The sequence below is a fragment of the Stegostoma tigrinum genome, chromosome 14 (assembly GCF_030684315.1).
Source record: "Stegostoma tigrinum isolate sSteTig4 chromosome 14, sSteTig4.hap1, whole genome shotgun sequence".
Lineage (NCBI taxonomy): Eukaryota > Metazoa > Chordata > Chondrichthyes > Orectolobiformes > Stegostomatidae > Stegostoma > Stegostoma tigrinum.
In genome coordinates, this window is record NC_081367.1 from 55170979 (window position 1) to 55184118 (window position 13140).

The window sequence follows — 13140 nt, forward strand, 5'->3', positions numbered from 1 at the left end:
CTGCCTGCTCAGTCTCCAGCACTCCTGCTCGCTCAAGCTCCCAACTTTCTCTGCACGTGTGCTGCCCCCATCCCCCACCTTTCACTCTGCCTGTCCCTGCTCTCTGATGAAGGGTCTAGGCCCGAAACGTCAGCTTTTGTGCTCCTGAGATGCTGCTTGGCCTGCTGTGTTCATCCAGCCTCACATTTTATTATCTTGGATTCTCCAGCATCTGCAGTTCCCATTATCTCTCTCTCCTATTTCACCAGCGCTGTCTTCTCCTCTTTTGCTCTCTTCCATCCCTCTGCTCTCTTTTCTCTTCTGTCTCTGCTCCTGCCCCATTCTGTACCATTTGTGCTGTCCCTTCACCCCTCTCTCTGTCTCCTCCCAATATCTTCGCTCCCATGCCATTTTCTCTGCCATTCTAACTCTCTATAATCTAATCTACTGTATTTTGCTGTACGAGAGTTTGGGTGGTTTCAGCATTCTTAAGTTTGGGAGCGTGGCTGGAACGTGGCCAAAACCTCAGGGTGAGGCACTGCCTGAAGCATCAGGTTTGTATTGGCTAATGCACAGTTCCAAACATCCAAGGCAAAGCAAAGAAGTTGTTAACCCTTTGTTCCACTCGGTCACCTTGCTCAGTGGTGTAAGCAGAGAACTCTTTCTAGGGGCTTGTCAGTACTTTCAAATGAAGTGTTAATTTTCCGTTTGTGTTGTGAAACTTTATGCCCTGCAAGTGGATCCTGTTCCCCACCCCCCATCCCCAACCTTACATTCTTAACGTAGGGTTTGTATAATGAACAAAATTGCACAGAATTTGTCTCGACCACAAACTTGTTGATTAACATAAAACCCCAATGCCTTTGATGCAAAATTAATTTAAATCAAACAATACTTTTATTGGTTTGTCTGATTAAAATCCTTCAATGATCTAACCCTGTCTCCTATCCAAAACACAGTCTTCATAACTTAATTAAGATAAAACCTCATGCCAGTCAAAACCTCATGTTTTTGCCCAAGCCTTACTCAGTTCAGACCCCGACACCTAAAATTGGGTCAAACACAAAGTGCTGGAAAAACTCAGCAGGTCAGACAGCATCTGCAGAAAGAGAAACCGAGTTGACATTTCAAGGCTGGCTTGACTTTTTTTTTCAGAAATAGAGAAAAGCCATATCAGACTTGAAAATTTAACTCCGTTTCTTTCACCCCATATGCTGTCAGACCTGCTGAGTTTCTGCAGTATTTTCTGTTTCCCTGTATCCATAGAATCATACTTCTCTTTCACTGGATCTGTGGGTCTGTGAGCCACGCCCACCATTCTTCACCTTACTGTGTGACTGCAGATTGTCTCTGTCTTCCCACCACCATCCACCCCCTCCCAAATTCAAAGCACCTGGTCAGTCAATGTTGATTGTAGGCCTGATTCAGACTGATTGATCCTGACCTTTCAGCCGAATGTAGCACCAAACACTTTGCTTCTACTCCAAACAAACTTACTCAGTGTTGATGTTATTTAACAATTGAAAACAATGAATAACATTTCAGGTGAGATATCCTAGTGTATCTGGTTTATTGTGTCACAGTGCAATTCCATATCCCAGCATCCAGTTGCAGAATGAGCACCAGCACCCCATGTTCCTGTATGCTCCTACATGGTGTAATGCTGGACCTTGCTTTGCTGACTGTCTTCAAAGTATTCTGTGAATGACTAACACTATCCTAACGGTAATGAATTTGAGCAGCACCGTGAAATGCTCAGAACCAAAGAATTATTGCAGTGCAGCGGGAGGCCTTTCAGTCCATCGTGTTTGTTCTGTCTGTTTGTTCTGTCTGTTTGAAACTCTGCACATTATTCCTTTTCAAATAACCACTTAACTTCTTTTTGAAAATTTCAATTTAACCTGCCTTCATTATACTGTCAGGCAGAGCATTCCAGACACTAGCAATTCAATGTGAGATAAAGCTTTTTCCTCGTATCACTGTTACTTTTTTTCCAAATTACATTAATTCTGCACCCCCTCGTTCTCGACCCTTTCACAAATGGGGAAATTTTCACTATTTACTCTGCCAGGCCATCTTGTGATTTTGAATTCAATCAGATTTCCTGTCAGTCTATTCTTTTCCAAAGAAAAATGCCCCACCTTCTTCAATTCATCCACGTAACTGAAGCTCCTCACCCCTTGAACCTAGTCTGGTAAATCTTTTCTGCACTTACCCCAATGTCTTCATATCTGGGCTATAGTGTGGCACTGAAACTGGAAACAGTAATTCAGCTGAGACAAAATTAATATTCTTTCTAAGCTCAACATAACCTCCTTTCTCTTGTACTTATACTGCTAATGAAACCCAGAATACTATTTACCTTACTGCTGTCTCAACCTGTCCTGTTGCCATGAACAATTTTTGCATATACGCACCTAGGTTCTGCTCTTGTGCTTCCTTTAGAATTCTAGCCTTTATTTACATTGTCTCTCCCTGTTCTTCAAAACTGTACCACTTCATGCTTTGTTTTGAACTTCTATGAGCCATCTATCCATCCATTGCACCATCTAAGATCATTTGAAGTTTTCCACTGCTCTCCTCACAGTTTACAGTAGTTTGCAGATTAATCACTGCTCATCACTAACCACTGCCAACAGTCCTTTTCCTAAGGTCCTGTGAAGGAGTTTGATAAACATAGAGCACATGGGTGGTGAATAATATGCTGGCATAGATTGATGATTAGTAGATTGAAAGAAAAATGGGTAATTCTAGTGAAGTACCACAATTATTAGGACTTGTCCCCAGCTGTTCGTAATCTACATTAATGATTTGGAAGTAAGTATTAAATGTGCTATTTCCACAAATTTGCGGGTGATATAAACCTGTTTAGAGGTGTGAGGTATGAAGCTGTTGCAAAAAGATTAAGGACAGTTGAAAAAATTGACAAGCACATGGCAGATGTCTCTCAAATGCCCATAAGTGTGAGGCTGTTCACTTTGGCGAAAGGAATGGAGATTTAGAATAGTTATTAAAAGTTAGAGGGTTGGGAAGTGTTGATGTCCAGAGGAACCTTGCTGTACTTGTTTGAACGTTAGTGTATAGATGCAGCAAGCAGTCAAGGGAAAATGATGCCTGCTGTGTTCATCCACCTCCACACCTTGTTATCTTGGATTCTGCAGCATCTGCAGTTCCTATTATCTCTGAAGGGAAAATGATGTGCTCGTCTTTATCAGAAGATGATTTGAATACAGGCGCAAAGAACCAAAAAAGTATTATAGTATTATAAGTGTGGAAAGTGACCATTCAGCCCATCATGTCTGCTATAACTCTGTTTTCCATCACCTGTAGCCTTGCAAGTTCCACCTGTTCAACTGCAGATCCAGTTTCCCTTCAAATGAGTTGAGAGATTCTGTCTCAACCACCAAACCATTCGTGAATTTCAGACACTTACCAACCTCTTGGTGAAAATGTCTTTTCCCTCCCTCCCATTCCTTCTACTGATCACCTAACATCTGTGCAACCTGGCAATTGACCTCTCTACTACAGGTGACAGGTCTACCCTCCGCACTCCAATCAAGCCTATGATGATTTTCTAAAGTCTCAATTAAGTCACCCCTCAACCACCTCCAATTTATGGAAGACAGTCCTACCCTATCTAATCTTTCATGCAATTTTTCAAGTCCTGAAAATGGAATATCCAATGCAATCTTTCTGGACCAATTATGATGTACTGCAATGTGGTGACAAGAACTGTAAACAAATTCCAGATTTGATCTAATCAAAGTTGCATATAATTTCAAGATTACAAGATGTTAAGCTGGATAAACACAGCAGACCAAGCAGCATCAGAGGAGCAAGAAAGCTGACATTTTGGGTCTGGACCCTTCTTTTCTGAAGACCCTTCTGAAGAAGGATCCAGACCCAAAATCTCAGCTTTCCTGCTCCTCTGATGCTGCTTAGCCTGTTGTGTTTATCCAGCTGTACACATTGTTATCTCAGATTCTCCAACATGGGCAGTTCCTACTATCGCTGTCCAGTGTCAACTCACTGCTTTTATATTTATTACTTTGCCCCCGAAGGAAAGCGTCTGCCATCTTTTCTATCTTTTCTATCTTCCACCTTCATGGGCCTGTGGATTGGGCTCCAAGGTTTCCCACTTCTCAAACTTGCTGAATACCCTTCTGATTTATTGAGTATTTTGCTTTGTTTACCCTCCCCTAATACATAACTTAGCATTTCTCTGAATTTATCACCTTTCAACTCCCTGAAGCAAACAGTGAATATCAGCCTACAGTGGACAGCTGTCCTCTCCACTGGCAACTACCTGGCTGATTGTGTCATTTGCAAATGATGCAAAGATACCTTCCACATACATGTCTAAAATTAATATATACCACAAATAGCAAGAGATTCGAATTGAATCACTCTCCAGTTGCAAAACCATCCTTGACCATTGATCTTTCTTTCCTCTCACCGCACCCATTTTTGGATTTAACTTGCTACATTCACCAATTTTACTTTTATATATGGTTCCATTTTTTCCAACCAGTCAGTTATCGGTGACCTTGTCAAATGCCTTACACCAATCCACATAACCAACAACCACTACATTTACTCTCACCAACTGTCCTTATTACTTCCTTAAGAAATTCAAATAAGTCAGCAAGACATGACCTTTCTTTCACAAAAAGAAGCCTTGCATCGGTTGTATAGAAAATTGGTGAAACGACTCCTAGAATACTTAGTGCAGTTCTGGCCTAGTTGCCTGAGGAAGGATCTACCTACCATAAAGGGGGCTCAGTGGAGATTCATTAGGCAGATTGTTGGAAAGTGAGAACAGATAATAAGGAGAGATTGAGGAGAGTCTGTTTGTATTCTCTAGAGATAAGAAGAATGAGGCGCAATCTCATGAGAAGTTAGAAAATCTGTCAAGGGCTAGAAAGAGTAGATGCAGAAAGGATGTTTCTTCTGGCTAGAACCAAGGACATGTTATCAAAAGGGTGAACCATTTAAGGAGGGTAGTGGATCTTTGGCGTGGAGGGTAAGACCTTGAGTATGTTCAAGGTAGAGATCATTTAATTTTCTGGATACTAATGACATCAAGGGATATGCGAATGATGTTGGAAAATGCTGGTGAAGCAGGTGATCAGAAATGATCCAATCAAATGAGGTGGGCTTGAAGGTTGAATGTCATTTCCTGCTCCTTTGTTCCTCCACTAATAGAAAACTTTACACCAGACTATTTCTAGAATTTTCTACCCTGTCTAACCCTTGAAGGATTTTGAGAGTTCCAATGAGATCCCCACTCATGCTTCAAAATTCAGATTGTGCAAATCCACTCTCAATCTCTCTTCCTGTAAGTGTCTAAGAATGTGAACTCCTGTTGCTCCCCTGTTCTGCATCGCTGTAGCCACAGCAAAAGGAAATTACCACATACTGTTTGTGTTTGAGCATTTATGGCTGTTTAACTAGGGCAGAATCTCACAGATTGGCATTTTTCTGCATAACTGCATTGGCTGAAATAAATACATCGGACCAACCTCTGCAGTCTGCTTTTGTCAATCATCAAATACATTTGAAATGTTCTTCTATTGGGTTTAATGATGGATTCTGCTGAGTATTCTGAAAAATTCAAGTTAGAATTATTAACAACTTGATGTGTTCTGTAGAGCTCTTAAAGATAGTGGAATCAAGGGTGATGGGGATAAGGCAGGAGCAGGATACTGATTGTGGATGATCAGCCATGATCATAATGAATGGTGGTGCTGACTCGAAGGGCCGAATGGCCTACTCCAGCACCAGTTGTCTATTGAATAGATTCACAAGGATGAAACAGAATTGAATCTTTATTCTGGTTGATTCTGTGTATCACAGCACAGCTAAGCAGTAGATTATTTACCTTTGGCAAATAATTTAAAATAAACCTGAATCCTGGGTTGGTTCTATCCCAAGTGCTCACATCTTGAGCTTGTAAAAGGGTCAAAGCAAGACTTTCTAACCTGATTAGCAGCGTATGTAACTTTGGTTTTCTGCTGCTGACTATTGGTAAGTGGGATCATTTTGCTGTGTGCAGCTGTTTGGGAGTGCAGTATTACCAGCGTTTAACAATTCTTGCCCTGAGGGTTTGGAGAATTACTGTGGCATCTGCATTAATTCTTTTGTGGTTGTTTTAATGGACATATCCTGTCGCGTGGATACTGACAAGTTAGCCGTGTCCAAGACCCACCTGTCTGATGTCAGCACCTGGGAGTGTCAGAGAACGTTGCAGCTTTGAAGTAATTTATCGAGAGACTGACAGCTGGCAGCAGCTGGGAGTTCACTGGAGAGAGCTAAATGCTTTGAGGGCGTCTGATCCAACATCAGCACAATTGTCCAGGTTTTTTCTTGAGAGACACACCTTGACTGGCGGCATATTGCGAAAGAAGGCAGGTGTTAGCTGACAGGACTTGGCACACACACATGCGCACAGGGAATACTTGCAAAGGAGTGCATTTTCCAAAGTCAAACAGGGTGTGGGATTTGAGATGGGCTGCTGCAAGCAGAGTGAAAGTGTGGAGGACCAAACTGAAATTTGTGTTTGAAAATGTAACAAGGAAAAGAAAGTTGTGAGCATTAGGAAATGTTCAAAATGATTCAAGTACAGTAATTGTGAAATAAAATTAATTGCCTGAGAGGGGTAAGCAATAAAAAATTTGCATCTATATAACATGTTTCACTCTCAAAGAAGTAGTTTGTGAAATATAATTACAGTTGTAAAATAGAAATGCCACAAATAATTCATGCACAATGAAGTCCAAATGACTGGGTAGTCTGGTTTTGTGACATTTATTGCAGGAGTGATATCAATTAGGACACTGGAAATAAATCCTCTGCACTTTACAGTAGTGACTTTTTTTTAAATGTCCACCTTAGACAACAGATGCGGTCAATTAAATACATCAACAAGACAGTACCTCCAACAATGGCGTACCCCCTCAGTACTGCACTGGAGTGTCAGCCAAGATTTTGTGCACCCGTCTATGAAGTAAGGCTTAAGTGCACAAGCTTGAGACTTGAGGGCAAATATTTGATCCACTGAATCACAGCCAACACACAGATCATCCAGCAGTCTGAATCTTGTGCTTGAGTTATGGGTCATCCTGGGGTCAGAATGCCTTGCTGCATTCAGCATGGCTGGCTCAATCTTGTACCATTCTGCTCACAGTGGAGCCAGATGGAAGGAGAGATTCCCCTAGTGTTGAATGTGCTAGCCCAGAGAAGGACATTGTATTGATAAACATTAAGGACCTCATTTTCTTCTTGTAAAATGCAGGTATATGCTGGTGAACTTTGATTTTCCTTTATTTCTTAGCTATTTTGAAGTAAAAATAAGGAGATATATAATGAAGTTAGTTGTTGCCCAGAAATTCTATTGAGGATAGCACCAGCTGAGATCGCAGCTTAATTAAAACTTTGAGCAGATCCATTTCTTACTGATGCCTTATAACCACAGGCCGCTTATAATGTAACTGGCTCAGAAATTTCAAGTGGACCTGCTCCATTGTCTCTTGTCACAGTATCACAGAATGATTAAGAACAGAAGGAGGCTAATACTTTATTTTCCAGTTATCCAGAATTGGCATTCTCTGGTACCTCTACCAGTTCGTCCTATCTGCTCTGTCCAGACTGCACAGGACTTTGAACTCCTCAACCAAACTGCCTCTTAACCTTCTCTGGCAAAGCAGTCTGAACTTCTCCAATCTATCAACGTAACTGAAGTCCCTCATCACTGGAATCATTCTTGTGCATGTTTTCTGCATCCATTTCTAATGTTTCGCATCCTTCCTAAAGCTTGGTGCCCAGAACTCGATGCGATGTTCAACAGAGGCCAAACCAGCATTTTACACAAGTTTATTATAGCACCCTCGCCTTTGTACTCTGTGCCTTCATTATGAAGTCTGGAGTTCTGTGTGTTTTAATAACAGTGCTTTCCATTTGTTCTGCTACCTTCAATGAATTTTGCAAGTGCAGATACATAACACATACATATTTGTGCACGTGCATACCCAGGTCCCTCTGCTTCTGCAGGAAATGGCAAATGATGATAAAGGGTTCTTTTTCCAGTTGGCGACAAGTAGGCTTCCGCAGAGATCAAAAACAATTTGGAGGAATGCAGTGAATGTACTGTTGCCAAATTCGACGACAGCACAAAAATAGATGGAAAGGCTGATTGCAAGAGGTATATGAACAGGTTACAGAGAGATGTTGATAGGTTGTGTGCAAAAAGTTGGCAAATGGAGTATATTGTGGGAAAATACAAAGTTGTTCATTTTTGGAAAAGAGACCAAAAGAACAGTATTACTTAAATTAGACCATAAAGTACAGGAGTAGAATTGGGTCATTCGGCTCATTGAGTTTCTTCCACCATTCAATCATGGCTGATATGTTCCTCAACTCCATTGTCCTGTCTTCTCTCCGTAATACTTTATCGCCTTATTAATCAAATCAAATCAAATCAAATCATCTCTGTCATAAATTCACCCAGTGATTTTGGTCTGCATAGCCCTCTGCAGCAGTAAGATCTGCAGACTGCCCACCTCCTCATCTCCGTTCTAAAAGGTTGTCCTATCACTCAGATCTCCTCCTCTTTCTCCCTCTCCTCCTCCCCCCCCCCCCCCCCCAACCCCAACTCCATCTTTCTTAATTCCATTAGAGCTTGACAGGATAAATGCTGAGCAGATAGACTCTCCCATGAGGGGAAAATAAGACTAGAGGACCAAAGTGTCAAAATAAAGAGTACCATTTTACGTCTGAGATAAAGAGAAATTTCTTCTCTGGGTTGAGAGCCCTTGGAACTTCTTACCAGAGAGAGCGGTGGGGACAGAGGTTTTGTATATATTCAAGGCTGAAATAGATTAGATACTCGATCAATCAGTGAATCAACAGTTATGGGGAAAGGGCGAGAAAATGAACATAGAATGTTGGATCAACAGTGATCCTATTGAATGATCGATCAGTCAAGGGGTCAAATGGCTGCCTCCAATTCCTATTTCTTACGGTCTTATGCACCCCTTTGCTTTAAACATGGCCCAAAAAAAAATGAAGTTGAAGTTTAAGTCTTTCACAGATCAGCAGTACAAAATCTGTGTCTCCGCTGTGTTCTTTATCTACCTTCTTTCTAGCAATCATTATTAATTATGCTTCCAACCATGAATTAACAATGACAGATGCTTGCTTCTGCTGTGCGTGGTGGGGTTGCAAGTTGAGAATCCATAGCAAGGCATTCATGACACCACCTGTTACACCGTCGTGAAATCTTCTGTAACTACTTGAAGTGTGAGCTTAAATTAAAACTCTGAATATGTGCAGACCTTTTGCATGTGTAGTGACAGCAGAGTCTGTTCCACTTAATGCTACTTTGTAAGAACATTTTGTCAGCTGCACAACACCTGAAGGCAAGGAGCGATTGCATGATATTGCTCACCTGTTTGTTGAAGTGTAGACAGATTTACAGTGACAGGGGTCATGCTCTCCTCTGGGTTAATCCCTGACCCGCATCTTGCCTTCTAATGCATATTGTATTCAAACAGTGGGGGGACGTACCTCTTCCCAAAAGCGTGCACGCTTTGTTTTAAATCACCGTTCTCTGCTTTCTGGAGGTGCTGACTTGCAGAATGCTTCATCATTGACATTGAGAGAGAGTATACAGGTCAGTACTGAGAGGGGACACTGTAGCTGTTCCAGATTTTGTTCTTATTTACACTCCATGCATGCCAACAGTCTAGCAAGGCTAAATGAATAAGTAATAGTCAGGAGTCTTTTTTTTTCCCCCCCCCCTCAACTTTAGGACACTTAAGGTACCTTATAACATCCTGAGTTGGAGACTGGGAACTTCCTTTGATAGCCATTAAATATCTTCAATTCCAGCTTAAAACATTCAATATCTGGATGAAAAAAATTACCATCATGACCTACTTTAGCTGAGTTTATTATTTATTCAAGTAATTAATAAATAAAAAGTTCTTATTGTATTAAACCTCATAGCGGATATGGATTTGGTTGGAATTAGCCTCTTAGGAAGGGTAACTTATAAGGTTTTTTTAAACTTTCATACAAGTCTTATTCATTGAAGAATTAACTCCAAAAGGACCAATGGCTATGGCTTTATGAAAGTTCCATAGGCTAGCCAGTATATAACATCAGCATCTTACTGCACAAGTGAAACGATCCCAGTAGGCAGGGTTATATCATTATGCTCAGACAAAATGAAAACTTGGACAGGTAAAGCTTAATAAGGTAAACTGAGGAACAGAAAGACAGACATGGGCAGTGAAACTGAATACCTTAATGCTCTTCGAGGAGAAGCTAGAAAGGTTTTTGTCAAGAGACGGGTCCTGATGAAGGGTCCCGACCCAAAATGTCAAATCTTCGGCTCCTCTAATACTGCTGTGTTCCTCCAGCTCCACACTGTATTGACCAAAGTTCTTGTCAAGATGTGGCTAATTAGAAATGTATGTTTGGAGTATCGTGTGTGCAGCTCTGGTTGCTACATTTCATGAAGAAGCTTTTGGAGAAGGTGTAGAAGAGCTTTACCAGAATGTTGCCTGGATGACGTATATTATCTGTAAGGAGAGGTTGGACAAACTTGGATAGTTTTTGCTTGGGCATTAGAGGCTGAAGGGCAACCTGATTGAAGTATGAGTTATGACAGGCATTGATAAGGTGGATAGTCAGAATCTTCTCCCAGAGTAGAAGTGTGAAATGCTAGGGAGCATAGTTTCAAAGTAAGGGGAAAAGTTGGAAAGAGACATGCAAGGCAGTCTTTTTCACATGGGGTGATAGACCAAGGGCAGTGGTAAAAGTATAGATGTTAGTAACACTTGAGGCATTTAGGCAAACATATCAATGGGAAGTAAAGGGATACAGGCCATGTGCAGGCAAATGGGATTAGTTTAGGATGATAATATGGTCAGCTCAGTCATGGTGGACCACACTTTCTATATACCAAGGAACTCTGGTTTGGAGGGATTGATGTACTAAAGGCTTCATTTTTGAAATTTACTAAATTACAGAATATATGTTATAGTGAGCTTACTTTAATGTTTTGCCAGGCAGTATCTGTATTTCTCGTTAAATGTTATCGTGTAAATTCAGAACGCTATTTACAAATGTCAGTTGAAACTGTCCTCCATGTTTCCTTAATTTGTCACTCAGTGGTGCAGTTGGAGTGAATGGCAGATAGGGCCTTTTCAGTTGAAACACTTCTGAATAAAAAGCTTCAATCCCAATGGAGGCTGGGGAACTTGGAGAAATAAGTATTGATGTCTTGAAAACAGTCCATATTACAGAAGAGGAAGTGTCGGAGGTCTTAGAATAAAGATAGATAAACCTCCTGGACCTGATCACCTGTATCCCAGGATGTTGTGGGAAGCTAGGGAAGAGATTGAAGGGCCCCTAGCTGAGATATTTGTATCATCCACAGTCACTGGTAGGGTGCCGGAGGACTGGAATTGTCTCACGTTGTCCTTTTACTTTAAGGTTGAAAGGAGCAGCCTGTGAATTATAGACCTGTGAGTCGAACATCAGTGGTGGATAAGTTGTTGGAGAGGATTCTGAGAAATGGGATTTACATGCATTTGGAGAGACAAGGACTGATTTGGGATAGTCAGCATGGCTTTATGCATGCTGAATAGTGTCTCTCAAACTCGATTGAGTTGTTTGAGGACATGATGAAAAGATTGGCACAGATAGGAGTAGTAGGTGTTGTGTACATGGACTTTAGTAAAGCCTTTGACAATGTTCTGCATTGTAGGCTAATGAATAAAGTTGGATCACATGGGATTCAGGGAAACTTGCCAATTGGATACAAAATCGGCTTAGCAATGAGTGACATAAGATGGTGTTGGAAGGTCTGTGATTGGCGGTGTTCTGCAGGGATCTGTCTGGCTCCACATTGTCATTTCATATAAAAGATTTGGATGAAAATTTGGGAGGCACATTTGCAGATGACTCCAAAAATGTTGGTGTAGTTGACACTGAAGAAGGTTTTCTAAGATTACAAAGGGATCTTGATCAATTAGGCCAATGGGCTGACGAGTTGCAGATAGTGTTTAATTTGGTAAAATAAAAAAGGGCAGGACTTGCACAATTAATGGTATGGCCCAGGATCACGTTGTTGAACAGAGAAACCTAGGAGTTTAAGTACATAATTCTTTGAAATTTGCATCACAGGTAGACAGGATGGTTAAGAAGTTGCTTAGCACACTTGCATTCATTGCTCAGACCATTTTACCGTAGGAGTTAGGATGTCATGTTGAGGTTATATAAGAAGTTGGTGTGACCACTTTGGGATACTGCTACAGTTCTGGTCGCTGTGTTACAGGAAGGATATTACTGAATTGGAGAGAGTTCAGAAAAGATTTACCATAAGGTTGTCGGGAATGGGAGTTTTGAGCTATTTAGGTAGGCTGGGACATTTTTTTTTCAATGGCGCACATCATGTTGAGGGGGTAACCTCTTAGAGGTTTATAAAATCATGTCTGAAAAGAAACCTTTGGACACATTTTGGTACCTCTTTCTAATTAGGCAACAAAAATGCATTGCAAATGCACAATGCAATTGAGAAGATTGCACCAATTTATGATCTTTACTAGGTTACACAAATATAAGGCACACCAGGGTATATGATCCAAGCACTCTGCTAGTGTATGTGCTCCATTTCCAGGCTAGACCAGCCTGGTATACCTTGGCCAGCCAGTATCCGTTGCAGTGTTGACAATGACTCACTGCTACATAGGCTATGTTGGCATTTGGAATTTTGGCCACAATGGAGGTGACCGTCCCAGGGAACTGATAAAAATGAAGAACGCTTGTGGCAACGGCACGTTGGTTCAGTGATTAACACTGCTGCCTCACAGCACCTGGGACCTAGATTCAATTCCACCCTTGGGTGACTGTCTGTGGAGAGTTTGCACATTCTCCCCATGTCTGCGTGGATTTCCTCCGTGTGCTCCAGTTTCCTCCCACAGTCCAAAGATGTGCAGACTAGGTGGATTGACCATGTTAAATTGCCTGTAATTTTCAGGGATGTGTAGATTAGGTGGGTTATAGGCGGATTGATCTGGGTGGGATGCTCTGAGGGTCGCTGTGGACTCATTGAGCTGAAGGGCTTGTTTCCGTACTGTAGGGATTCTGTGATTC

The 13140-nt window shown here is 41.4% G+C and overlaps 1 protein-coding gene across 3 annotated transcripts in view; it reads left to right on the top strand.

The window, feature by feature from the left end:
* tp63 (tumor protein p63) overlaps positions 1-13140 on the top strand; it is a 145696-nt gene that overhangs the window by 101164 nt on the left and 31392 nt on the right. The gene's annotated exons all lie outside the window — the stretch shown is intronic.